The 13,531-nt window shown below is 40.3% G+C and overlaps 1 protein-coding gene and 4 non-coding genes across 9 annotated transcripts in view; all 5 read left to right on the top strand.

Moving 5' to 3' along the window:
- The first annotated feature begins 74 nt into the window (after nucleotides 1-74).
- Nucleotides 75-146, top strand: trnah-gug. The gene has a single exon. It is a non-coding gene; the product is annotated as a tRNA-His (tRNA).
- Nucleotides 147-478: 332 nt separating this feature from the next.
- On the top strand, nucleotides 479-550 carry trnah-gug. The gene has a single exon. It is a non-coding gene; the product is annotated as a tRNA-His (tRNA).
- Nucleotides 551-899: 349 nt separating this feature from the next.
- trnah-gug lies at nucleotides 900-971 on the top strand. The gene has a single exon. It is a non-coding gene; the product is annotated as a tRNA-His (tRNA).
- Nucleotides 972-1,353: 382 nt separating this feature from the next.
- trnah-gug lies at nucleotides 1,354-1,425 on the top strand. The gene has a single exon. It is a non-coding gene; the product is annotated as a tRNA-His (tRNA).
- Nucleotides 1,426-2,779: 1,354 nt separating this feature from the next.
- LOC111223196 (focal adhesion kinase 1-like) overlaps nucleotides 2,780-13,531 on the top strand; it is a 73,308-nt gene continuing 62,556 nt past the window's right edge. For 4 of the 5 annotated variants that reach the window (XR_002665162.1, XM_022747250.1, XM_022747249.1 and 1 more), the window contains exon 1: nucleotides 2,780-2,972. The gene's annotated coding sequence lies outside the window, so the exon portion shown is untranslated. The remainder of the gene's footprint in view (nucleotides 2,973-13,531) is intronic. The other variant, XM_022747251.1, reaches the window with a different exon arrangement.

The following is a 13,531-nucleotide window of genomic DNA, read 5'->3' as shown; positions in this document are numbered from 1 at the left end:
TAGACATGTGGCTCTGGATATTGATATAGAGTCCTTAAGCCTTCTTTATGTTTGTTAGTGTGCAGTGTCGGCCAGCCGTGATCGTATAGTGGTTAGTACTCTGCGTTGTGGCCGCAGCAACCCCGGTTCGAATCCGGGTCACGGCATTTTGCTTTTTTCACACTGGTAACGGTTGCAATTTACTTAGGTTCACACTTTTACTCACCACTGTGTCCTTTAAGAGTGTATATTGGAAAGGAGAAAGAAAGCAGAAGTTATCTGTGTTTGTTCAATTAAGAATAATGTAACTATTAGCCTGGAATTACATAGGCTTACTATTGTAATCACATAATAACTATATATATAATAAATTGATAATTGTAGGTGCACTCCAGTTATTTAATAGATAGCTGTTCAGTAAAAACCAAGTAAGTAAGTTGTAAGTAAGTTGTTGGTTATAGCTGTTGTTCCGTATAACTGGGAACACAGCAGGTGGCCGGCCGTGATCGTATAGTGGTCAGTACTCTGCGTTGTGGCCGCAGCAACCCCGGTTCGAATCCGGGTCACGGCAGTCTGTTTTAAAAGAGACAGTTAAACAGAGAGAAAGAGAGAAATTTGATTAAAGTCACCACCAGCTTGACCTTGGCTTCAACCACAGATAATCAAGGACGTGTTAGGAAACATGCTGGCAGTGTAACGGGTTTGTTCCCTCCCTACATCACTGGCACTGTTATCAAAGAGTTCAACTTCCTCTACGACCTCACTAACGTTATGCACAGGTCACAAACAAAATGGTTCAATTCTGTAATGCATTCCAAAACTATTATTACGTATATTCATATTACCTCAGTCAAACTTTTGGAGATAAGAGTCTGATTTGCTGAATTTGTCTCAACGCATTCGCAGTAAGTTACTGGCCAGCCGTGATCGTATAGTGGTTAGTACTCTGCGTTGTGGCCGCAGCAACCCCGGTTCGAATCCGGGTCACGGCAGTTTTTCTTCAGTAGCCTCCGTATTCTCACTCATCATTGTCATTCGGAATTTGAAACTGAGAATCCTATACATGCAAATACAGTTGTCTTACACTCAGTGATCAGACTGTTAGGTAAATTTAACCGAAATTGCAGTCTCACCCCAAATCCTACCCCCATGAATAAATATGTAGGGTTTGGAGAGATGTTGATTCATATGGCCTCTCTGGAGGATATGGTTTGTGCTTCAGCTGAATTTTCGTGCACTACACTAGCAGGTTTCTGATGCTGTGTCCAGCCCAAACTCATGCTGTGCGGAGGTCACAACCAGTAGGAATCCATTCTAGCTGCTATTACATATTCCATGTCATAATACTGTAAGCATCTAACGGGTCACCGGCCAGCCGTGATCGTATAGTGGTTAGTACTCTGCGTTGTGGCCGCAGCAACCCCGGTTCGAATCCGGGTCACGGCACTCTATTTTAAAAGAGAGTCAGCTCAGCAACAGAAAAGTTGAGCACTGGAGTAGTTGTATTCACGGTCAACAGTGTTGGGAGTTAGAGCTTTAAAGTTAAGACCTTAGTAGGCTACTATTACCTAGATCATACCGGTTTTCATAACTTAGGTTAATTGCTCAACACTTTAGTCACCACAAAGGCTGTAGGATGTGATGTAATATTGCATGCCATGGGTGAACGGGAATGGTTAGCGAGCCGAGATCGCAAAGTGGTTTCTACTCTCCGTTTTGGCTGCATCAACATCGGTTCGAATCCGAGTCACAGCAGCTTGTTGTAAACGGGAGATGAGAATAGTAAATACTCAGCAAACACATAACCCTTAAGAAAAGTTCACTAAAGGCCAGAAAATTTGCTGTCGGCTGGGTTTTTACAACCTTTAGCGAACGTTCGCAGAAAAAAATAATGTAAGGCTGCCAGGCAAAGATAAATGAAAATCCATGCCCTTAGGCAACCTAAATATATTGCGATTTCATATAGTGACCACCAGATGTCGTCTTTGAACTTGTGTACAGAAGGGAGAAGCACATACCAGGCGATATAAACTGTATTCCTTTGCAAGAAAGTACTTGGCAGGAGCATTAATAAATGAGAGCATCTAACTGCAGACTACAGGTGAGGGCTTTCACATGAAAATCGTCAGGTTGTCAGTCATGCAACCGGCCAACATACAGTCAAATACCAGGGGGCCTCCGAAGCCCCTGGTTTACTCCATATCAATTTTGGCGTTAATTACAAACTTAAGGAATTTAAAGTACATTATCAGCCAAAATGGCTTCTTTGTAATCATCCAGTCTTGTGCTAGAAAAGTTTCACCTTAGTTATTTTAGTTTATATCGCGTTTATATTCCCAGGTAAATTTTGTTTCATCAAATTGCTTCCAAATAATTGGCCCACAATAATAATAATAACAAAAAAATATATATATATATATATTATTATTATTATAATAATAATAAAATGTGTAAAGTAAAATGTTGAACGCACGACTTTCAATTGCAGTACTTATGTTCTGTGTATTTCTTCCATCACAGGTGTTTTACTTAAGACAGAATACTATGAATAGATTTATTTTTTTTACTATTGTATAATAACATAATAATAAAATATAAAGTATCTACACATCCATTCATTCATGGGTTGCCCGCAGCAAGGATTTCCTCACAGGGAGTAGTTTGACCGTCTCCCCCTTTCTCCCCCGCCCCCTCTCTCCCTCCCTCTCTCTCTCTCTCTCTCTCTCTCTCTCTCTCTCTCTCCCTCCCTCTGTGTGTGTGTGTGTCGCTCCCTGCAGCAGCCATATTGGAATGCTGGATGTGGAGGGGAAGCAGGAACAGGCGACGAGAGGGAGAGAGGGAGACGGGGGGAGATAGACGGGAGTGAAAAAACACTATCTGTAACTACTGCCAGCTCTACGGCTGAAATAACGGATTATTTACCGACTGTTAACAGCTTCTCCTGCCGGTAAAGTCAGCACAAACCTCTCGGACGTCCCCTGGAACAAGTCAACGTGAGTGATGTTTGTGTTTTGGGGATTATTTCAAGAGCTAAAAGAAATTATGGGATGCGTTCGGTTCAACGTTCGTCCTGGCTGGCGTTAGCTGTTTCCTCTCTCAAATATTTGAACTAATTTGTTATTTATTCACTTCACTTCAGTCGGGAAATAACTGATAAGTTAGCTTAGCTTTACAGCACCGTAACTAGGTCGTAGTTTTCCTTTGGGTAACTTGGAGTAGTTGAAAAGAGGAGAGTCCTACTGCCACCAAACTCGTCGCCACAGTCACATGGAGTGAAAGTGGACTAACGTTAACTCTAACCTACGGTAGATGAATCCACCGGATTAACCTACATTTTGCTCCAAAATCTTTGCCTGAAGTGTTTGTTTGTTCCATGTCTCACGCACTGAAGACTCTATGACCACCTGAACTTACTGAACTCTTACTTTCTGTCTTAATGGGCCAGTTATGTTTCATATTCTCATTTCATTTGGATGTGATGGCTAAACCAAAGTAATTGACCCCGTTACGTAGCATTATGTACTTCATGACTGTGTTAATTAGTTTGGTGTATAATGTGATGTTTCTAATCTCTATAATAGGCTTGTAAAGATCATCAGGTGCGTATTAGTCCTGCAGAAGTGAACATCCACACATTTAATTTTGCTAATTAGACCTGAATCAACAATTAATGTAATAATCGATTAGCCAATCAGCAATTTATCAACTTTAAGCAACTATCATTGATCAACTATTATTTATTTTAGTTGTTTATTCAAGCAAAAGTACCACATATTTGCTTTTGCTTTAGTATTTGATTAATAATTGAATATTTTTGGGTTTTGGACTGTTGCTCAGACAACACAAGACATTTGCAGACATGACATTGGGCTCAGGTAACTTTCATAAGGAGTTAACAATTTTTTGATTAATTTAATCCATGGAAAACACACCCTCCTGTCTATGATAAAATAAACAACCCTGAAATTGTTGGTGAAGTTATTTCATATTTCCTTGCATGTTGAATCATTCTCACGTCTTGTCATAAAAAGAGGATTGGTTGAAAAACGTTTTGCCTGAATCTCTTATTGTAAACAAAAGGCACATATCAAGATAAGTAGACACTCAGAGGTTCAATGTGGTTGTCACTGAGCCCTCACAGACACAGTGTGCTCTGTGTTCTGCATTTGCCCAACTGTGTAAGGGGCTGTGGTGCTGAGCCTGCTTTGCCTCTACTTCATATTCCAGATGCAAGAAAATGCTAATGAATTGCAGTATCCTGAGGGCACTGAGGCTTCAGACCTAGAGTACACTAATAGGTGTGCCGTTATGCACATTTATTTACAGTTCTGTGGACAAGCTAAACCTAAAGCAGTATGCTGATGTGATATGATTTTTAGATGCAATGTTTCTTTAAGGCCATGGTTTGAATTTTAGACCCACCTGCGTGTCTTGATTGAGGTATCCTAAATTTAGGGTTAGGGTTGGTTTTAATTTAACACAAGATAATGTAAGATACTTTATTTATGAACCCCTTAAAACAACACAGACTGACAAACCAGTAAGTACTGACAAAAAATAGAATAGACTAAGAATTCTCTGATACATAATACATGCATAGTACATTAGATGTGTAAATATTGCCCATCTTGTAAAATCGCATGTAAGAATAAATAGACGTTATAAAAAAAAATGTCGTCACACTTCTTTTTGGTTCTTTTTCAGTAACCACCAAAGTGGTGGTGTAACAATAAAACTATGGTTGTCTGAATAATAGCTATTCTGGTGAGAAGAAAGTCTTTGCCAGGATGATGTCCTGCAGACACTTCTTCCCTCCCTACAACAAGCCAGAATTGTAATGTTTGTTCTATAGCTTGCTCATTTGAAACACATACCTTCAAACGCTCTCAGCTGTAAAACTGAATTTTCTCACCTATTAATTTAAATGTAATAAACACTGTTTCTGAATTAGAAAACCATCAAACAAGCCATCCCACTGCTAATTAGCTTACCTACTTGACATGCTTCTATTTTGTTCCACTGCGGCTGCATTGATTCAGCTCACTTAGCATGACCAAGTGCGAGGAGTGGTCTTCGACTGTGTGGACAGAGATCACTTTCTGTGGATATTCTGGCAATTTATACAAATGATAAAACAACCTTCAAGTGTGAAGACGAAGATGGTCTGATTTGATTACATTGCACTTCATCCCATCATGTGTATTTCAACCATTTAGTAATGTAAAGCCTACTACTAGTAATACTAATTTGGCATCATAAATGAATGCAGTGTAATCCATTATCTCAAGTAGAGACATTAAGTGTATTTGTGTGTGTGTGTATGTGTGTGTGAGAAACAAGTGGAAAACTATGTTGTTTTGCTTCAATTTCTGATCACGTGGCTCTGAGAAATTCCTCTATATTGACCCTCTGCTTTAGTTTTTAGTGTTTCTTTTATTACTGTAGAAATGTTAATTTAGTAGGCTTTAGTGGTAGTTGATAGTAAGTTGGCAGGAGGAAACGAATACACTCTGCAGAGAGTAAATAGCTACACCTTTCTGACTCGACTCTTACTGTGGCTGGTCTACAGCAGGCTAATACAGGCGTGGTGTGTGTGTGCGCATGTGTGTGTGTGTAAATTGCAGAGCAGTGCAGGAGGCCTGTATTTATAGAAACACTTGACTACACTCAGAGATCTTGCAGAAGCAGTCCACTACATGGCGTAGAGCGCCACTGTTTGTATTCTACTTTCTCTTTTTCATTGTTGCAAGGTTGTCCTCTGTTTTGGTCCATTTATGATATTTCTTTATATTTCTATTCTGTGCAGTTATGTGCCTTGTACTATTCTCAAGTTTTTCCACATCTATTCTAGATAGACAGGCAGACAGAGACGGAGAGAAACTGTAGAGAGAGACAAGAGGGTAACAAAGCCAGCAGTCTAGTGTCAGTAGATTGCAGTACGCGGTGTGACTCATAATGACTCTAACTAGTGATAGCAAACGATGCAGACACATACTGTGTGTGTTGAGGTATGTAGAGGTCCTGAATAAGAGTATGTGTGTCCTTAATATGTTTGTGTCATGAGGAATTCATGATACCAAATGAAGTAATTTGTCTGGGGGGAAAAGAACGACTTTGTACCAGTTTCTTTCCAGTTTGAGCATTTTTGAAATAAGTTGCTTGCTGTTTTCCTAGCAAACACAGTGGCAGTTTTTTCCCCAGTGATTGGCCACATCGTACCTACTGTGTAAATACATGCAGCTGTGAGGAGGTCTAAGCTGTTTTCTCACGTCCTGCACGAATGTATGAATGCTATTTGCAAACTCACCTCAGGAAGGAAAATAACATGAATGAACAGTCGAACTGGGCAACTGGGGTTCTTTGTTCTGCACCAACAACTTCACTCAGAATATGACTAACGGTGTGTGTGAGTGTGTCTATGTGTGTGTGTGTGTGTGTGTGTGTGTGTGTGTGTGTTGTGTGTTGTGGGTGTGTGTGTGTGTGTGGTGTGTGTGTGTGTGTGTGTGTGTGTGTGTGTGTGTGTGTGTGTGTGTGTGTGTGTGTGTGTGTGCAAAAGTACTGGCGTATATATGATCATATGTGTCCTGACTCTATAAATTTAGCTTCTTTCTTCTGTGGAGCTTATTCCCGTGCATCCTCCTGCATGTGGTTTCAGCTGTGGAGGAAAAAGAGTGTATGTGTGTGTGTGTGTGTGTGCTTGCGTGTGCGTGTGTACAGACGGGAGGCTGAACGAAGGTCCATTCCCTTTGCTTCTGGATTGGTTCAGGAAGTAGCCCCCACACCCTTCCATGCAGACACACACAAACACACACACACATACAGAAAGACAGACATACGCACACACAGTCAGAGAGCACTTACTGTACATCCTAAAACATGCTGCGTCCCCCAGGAGCTGAAAGGAAAACGCCTTCTTCCTCTCAGCAGCAGCAGCAACACTACTCAGGCCTCTCTAAGTGTGTGTGTGTGTGTGTGTGTGTGTGTGTGTGTGTGTGTGTGTGTGTGTGTGTGTGTGTGTGTGTGTGTGTGTGTGTGTGCAAGTTTGTACAAGTTTGTACATGCTTGTTTGTGTGTTGCTGTACTGTGATAATGACTGTTTACCCAAGATAACTTGAATAAACATCGTCTTGATTTTGTCGGTTGAAAATATCTTTGTACTCCTTAAAAGTTGGTTTAGCAGCTTCAATGTGTGTGTGTTCTTGTGGTTGCATTTGTGTATTTGTTAATTGAGGTGGAATTTTACTAAGACAGTAATGCCTGGATGGTGGACACCTGCCATTTGCAGTAACCCGAGTGTATGTTTGTATATATATTTGTTGCCTCAACAGGAGTGTGTGGCCGATCCATGTTTTTTTACTGGGTGTCTTAGTGGTCTGTAGTGTAATACTGATCTTGGTAGTGTTTAGAAATAGTGACATAAGAGTCTATATGTCAGCTGTCAAACTCCCCACTGTGGGATTTTCCACAGCATTCTGAAAGGAATTCACTAAATTGTTGTACATACATGGGCCAGGCATTTTGGAGATGACATTTCTGCAGAATAATGCACTGTACGGGAATTTGTATTGGACCCATAAACTAGATTGGTGCATCCTGTTTCTTTTTTATGACCTGAAACTATTGAACTTATGTAGTGTTTGAATCCCCAATACAGTAATAGTTTGTATGAATGTTGTAGTTTACTTTATTGCAATCTGTATACCACTCTGTTCAAGCAGGTGGCAATGTACTTTACAGTATTGCATTTCCCCTGCGGTCAAAGTTATATAATGTCTGCACAATGGAAGACAGTACCATCGCAGGTTTCCTGAGCTTGGCTTACTACAGTTGTTTCAGTATGTGTATGTGTAGATGGACCAGTGTGCAGTGTAGTGTGCTTTCTGTGTGTACTGAAATTTGCTACAATGGCAGGAAATGACATCATAGTTAATGACATGTCACTCCTTGGGGCATGTAGACACAAGGACACACACACGCACACGCACGCACACACACACACACACACACACACATGCATGCATTTAGTGCAAACTACCTTCAGTCATGCAGGTCACTGGTGCAGCATGTCAGCTGGTGATGAATGGAACTGGAACACAGTGATTCCCTCTGGTGTGTGTGTGTGTGTGTGTGTGTGTGTGTGTGTGTGTGTATGTATGTATGTGTGTGTGTGTGTGTGTGTGTGTGTGTGTGCGTGCACTCGTGCGCATGCATGCTTAAGACTGACTTCTTGGCTCAACCAAAATGACTCTACAAACTAATGAGTGTTCTCTTGTCCCTTCATTTAACTCTGAGCAAAGCAGTGGCTGAACTGCAAGAAAACAATTGCAACCACAGATATTGTAAATAAGTTACCCCTCACCCTCTGTGTGTGTGTGTGTGTGTGTGTGTGTGTGTGTGTGTGTGTGTGTGTGTGTGGAGTTTGAGCGGACAGTCAGTGTAATTACATTGCAGTGAGTCAGAGAGGGAGAGAGAGAAAGAAGTAATTGTTTGACTGTGTCATATAGACACAGAGAGAAAAGAGGTGGGAGGAGGAGAACGTGGGATGGAAAAAAGAAAAAACAGAAATAGAGAGATGAGGGATGAAGATGGAGGGATTGAAGTGAGAAATGGTCCTGAGATGTACCATAGCCCTAGATTTATCAACTGATGAAAACATTATCTTTGTACCTGTGAAAATGTGTCATTACATGAATATCAAGCTATCTTCTTTTAGCTTCATTGACAGGATGTGTAATTTTCACAGTGGCTGTTGTACAGCAAAAACCTTTGTTGGTAGGTTTCTTTTGCCCCCTATTGTGTGTGTCTATTTGTTCAGCTGTCCACCAGTTATGATATCTCAGGATATGTCTCAGACACCAAATGCACTTTGTTCAAGCAATAAAGCTCTATGGATCGGAGTAATTGGTGTTACTGGAGTTAAAGGAATAGTTCAACATCTTGGGAAATATACTTAATTCCTTCTTTGTGGAGAGTTAGATAAGAAGAATGGTTCCACTGTATATCTGTATGGTCAACATGAAACTATCACAAGAAGCTGATTAGCCTAGTTTAGCATAAAGACTGGAAACAGAAAAAAAACATACTTTTAACCCCCGGTAAATTATATCCCAGACTACTTTTGGAGTCTTTGCTGGTTGACTGGCAATTCGTCCTTTTTATATGCTTGGTTTGTGTACAGATTATACAAATGAGCTGAAATGTGTTAAATAATGCGATGAGATGAGATGTTGATCTCAGTTTAAAGATTGCATGTCAGACATTAGCTGCCAGTTTTAACAGAACTCTCATTTTGAAAATTTGTACTGTTGTTCAAAAACATTACAATGATTAGCTTGATTTTGCCACTGCCAATTTTTAAACTCTCTAAGTTCTGAGTTCTTGTGCCATAAATCTGTTTTACATGAAACTTACGTACATCTGGCAAACTGATACTAATGGATCCAATCAACCTTTATTCTTAAACACTGATCAAAATCCATTCAGTGGTTTCTGATATGATGTGTGACAGTACATAAATGTATCCACACATACTCACCATAATGTACAAGGACCGGTTCCCAAAGCTTTACAAGTTTAAACAACAATACGGGACATTTGCTGTTGTTTTAAAAAAATTCATCTCCTTTTGCTTCCACTGGGAAGGTCATATGGACAGTTACACAACAGCATCCCTAAAGCTGACAGAGCCTGACAATCAAAACAGAGACGGCAGGCAAGCATCACTATTATTTAAAATTGAAGATTTTTGTTATGTTAAGTAATCCCCTATGAACCCTTACACAGATTTGGAGAGTTTGAGTTTCGCAATAGATTTTAGCAGAGAATCTCAAAATCAAAGTCAAAATGTCACATATCGTGTGAGGGCTTAAGATTTGCTCAGTCACAATTAAACATTTTTTCTCTGACATTGCAGCTCAGTCATTAGGCCTATGCACTGTTAATATAAAAGAAAATAGCTAGCTATCATTGGTTGTGACTCATTTCCAGAGTAATAGTGGACAAAGTTCTTTCATAAGTTACACAAGACAGGTACTTTATACACAGAGAGAGAGAGAGAGAGAGAGAGAGAGAGAGAGAGACCGAGGCAGACATCGGTGTCAGCTTGGCCAATCATATGACCTCATCCCTTGTCATGTACACCCACAGACACACAACCACTATGCACCGACAAAAACACGCAGTCATGATAGATCACAGGGATCACACACACACACACACACACACACACACACACACACACAGATCAACAGTGAAACACCTGGATACAACCCATAGGTATGACATCATGCGCACACATACTCACAGACTGGTGTATTAGCATAAACTAGTGTTGCTGAGGTCAGATGTGGGTATAATGCCACAGTGTTTGTCTGTCTGTGTGTCAATGTATAGTGTCTGTCTGTGTGTGTGATTAGTCACCAACAGGCACACTCCTGTAACAAAAGTTCATTGAAGAACGGTCTGGAGGCTGTCGGTCTGTCTTCCTCTCTCTCTCTTTGTCTGTTAGATGTGTTTTTTTAATGTGTTTCCAAACTAAATATTGGATACAGTTACTGCAAACACCAGAAAACAACATGATAAAAGACATTTCAGAAATCTGATCCTCGTGTTTTTTTCTTCCTGCTTGGCTGCATTTTTAAGTTAGAGCATCAAAGAGAAGAAGAGCAAGTTACAAAACTGTAAATGTATTTGGTGGATTTGTTAAATCTATTATTTACACATTAGTTTAGTTTCCCAAAGTGTGACATATGGATGGAACAGGAGGTTATTGTGCCATTTTTTAAATATTTTTCGAAATGTTTTGGATGCTCAGGTGAAGTAGACAATCATTTTAACCCAGGCAGACTGTGTGGTAAATATACTTAATAAAAAACCCTGCAGACTGACAACAGCAGGGTTGTTTAGTCCGAGACTAAGTGACACATCACTTCAAAATGCATTACCACCAGAGGGCGATGTTAACAGTGCAACTCATCAAGCAGGGATTCACAGAGTGAGAGAGATAGAGCAGCAGAGCTTAGATCCGCCTTTCTAAATGACAGACAGAGTATGTGATGTGATGTGCGTGTGCATGTATGTTTGTGTGTATGTGTGTGTGTGTGTGTGTGTGTGTGTGTGTGTGTGTGTGTGTGTGTGTGTGTGTGTGTGTGTGTGTGTGTGTGTGTGACATCTTGGCCTACTAATCCAGTGGCCCATTAATCTGCTTTACTCCTGAGCAACTCTTGTCTTTTCTGTCTGCTTGTTTGCTTGTGTGTAAGCATTTGCGCCATAGTATGTATGTGTGTGTGTGTGTGTGTGTGTGTATGTGTGTAAGAGAGACGCCCAGAGAAAACGAGATAGAGAATGATATTCTTTTAGCGATGGTTAATTCACAGTGTCCTATCCAACCAATATACTGTAACAGACTGAATGTTGTAACTAAAATCCATGAGTTCAAAGTTCATTTGGATAGTTAAGATTCATAAGTCAGAGAAGTTTGTTTCCTCAAATGCTGACTGGGTCTCATGTGATTCTGTGTAATTTGGTTTATGTTTATTAGATGATAGTTGTTTATCTCAACAACTACCGAAAGGATTGCCAAAATATTTTGTACAGATATTTATGTTCCCCAGAGGATGAATCCTGCAGACTTTGGTGATCCCCTGACTTTTATCATGAGGTTATCATTTCTGGTTTGAGTGAAATGTCTCAACTACTGTTGGATGGATTGCCATGAAATACTGCTCACATGTTCATGGTTTGGAGACCATGAATCCTTTTGTTTTTGATAAGCATCTTTTCAATGGATTGGCACATATAACAACTTTGGCAATCCCTTGACCTTTCCTCTAGCGCCACCATGATGTTGATATTTGTGGCTTGAGTGAAATGGCTCAACAACTGGATTGCAAAGAAATTTGGTACACACATTCATGTTCCCTCATGAGGAATTGTCATAACTTTAGAACAGCCTTAACTAGACTAGCACCCCCAGCAGGTTAAAATTTTAAATTCTCCAATACTTCTTTTTGTGACCAAATAACAACAAAACTAATGACATTGCCATCACCTTCTGCCCTACCTGGTGCGTAGTGTTGATTAGCTAATGCTAGCATGCCAACATGCTTAACTAAGATGGTGAGCATGCTAAACATAAGCATTTTAGATTTTAGTGCCAAACACCGCTGTGCCTAATTACAATCTCGCACAACAGCTAGCATGGCAAACCTTTAGTCTCTTCAAACATAATTTTCCTTTAACTTATATTCAGTAGCTGTCAGTGTTTTTTTTTTTACCCTCATGTCCCACTTAATAATTAAGTAATCAGTTGACATGACTTGAGCCCATTGGGTGGGTGAACAACTCTGTCTTAAAGTAAGTCAATGTGAAAAATGATCCTTTATAATACATCATAATTGTATTAAATGTTCACCCCTTACAAAACAAAGTCATTGAAACAACTGACTGTTTTCCCCCGTGTCCCCCCATTACCTATCATTTCTTTGATTTGTTCTGAAGATAGATGATTTCTGGGGAACAGTGATGAGTTGAGAACACTGCATTATGACTAATTGAGTAGCTCCTCAGGGGTTCATTTGTGTGAAAGAGGCAGAATAGCCAAAGGCAACACAGCTCACACCCACATAATTTAAATAACCCATACTCTTCTCCCCCTCTTGTTATGTCATTCTCCTCTCCATCTTTTATTTCCTCCTCACTTTGTTCTGTGTTGGCCCGTTGCCTTCTCTCTTTTTACTCGTCTTTTCCTCTGTCTTTCTCACTTCTCTTCTTGCAATTGTTGCATAATTTCTTTCCATATCTTATCATGTCTTTCCCTCCTCACTTGCTTTCCCTCTGTCTCTTGTACATCTGGCTCTGTCTCTCCCCCTCCATCCCTCTCCAGGGAGACAAAGACCCCCCCACACACACACACACACCCCCCTCCCACCTCCTTCCTCCTTTTCTCTCTTTTGCCTCCCTCCCCCCTTTCACGGTCATAGGCTAACGCTCCTCTCTCTCTCTCTCCCTCCTTTCCCTCTTCCCTTTACTCTACTCCCACTCATCCTGCTGTGTATCTGTGTGTCAGTGTAGTACCAGCAGTAGTTGTAGTAGTAGTAGAAGAAGAAGGAGGAGGAGGAGGAGGCTGGATTGTAAGCTTATCATCATTACTGACTACGTTAGCTGACTAGTACATCACAAAGCTAGACCATAGAAGCCCAGGATTTTGGCTTTTCCCAATTTAGCTGTCTGTCAGGAGGAGATTACATTTTCCTCTTCTCTTCTCTTCTCTTCTCTTCTCTTCTCTTCTCTTCTCTTCTCTTCTCTTCTCTTCTCTTTGGGACTTTAAATGGAAGGACTATACCATGGTAAGGATTTAATCAGTAGTATGTGAGTGTGGGTGGTTGCATGTGTTTGTTGTTATGTGTACCATGTGTACCATGTTATGTGTGCACATATCTTTATGCATGAGTTTGTTTATAATATGTCCATATTTGTGTAATTTCCAAACTTGAAATACTCTTGTGTGAACTTGTGTTTGTACAATTTACTGTCAATAAATGCAGTTTTGCAG

Source organism: Seriola dumerili, unplaced genomic scaffold (genome assembly GCF_002260705.1).
Source record: "Seriola dumerili isolate Sdu_G_001 unplaced genomic scaffold, Sdu_1.0 BDQW01000110.1, whole genome shotgun sequence".
In the NCBI taxonomy this organism is placed as follows: domain Eukaryota; kingdom Metazoa; phylum Chordata; class Actinopteri; order Carangiformes; family Carangidae; genus Seriola; species Seriola dumerili.
The sequence above is the reverse complement of the archived record's forward strand: the minus strand, read 5'-3'. Positions and strand labels throughout refer to the sequence as shown.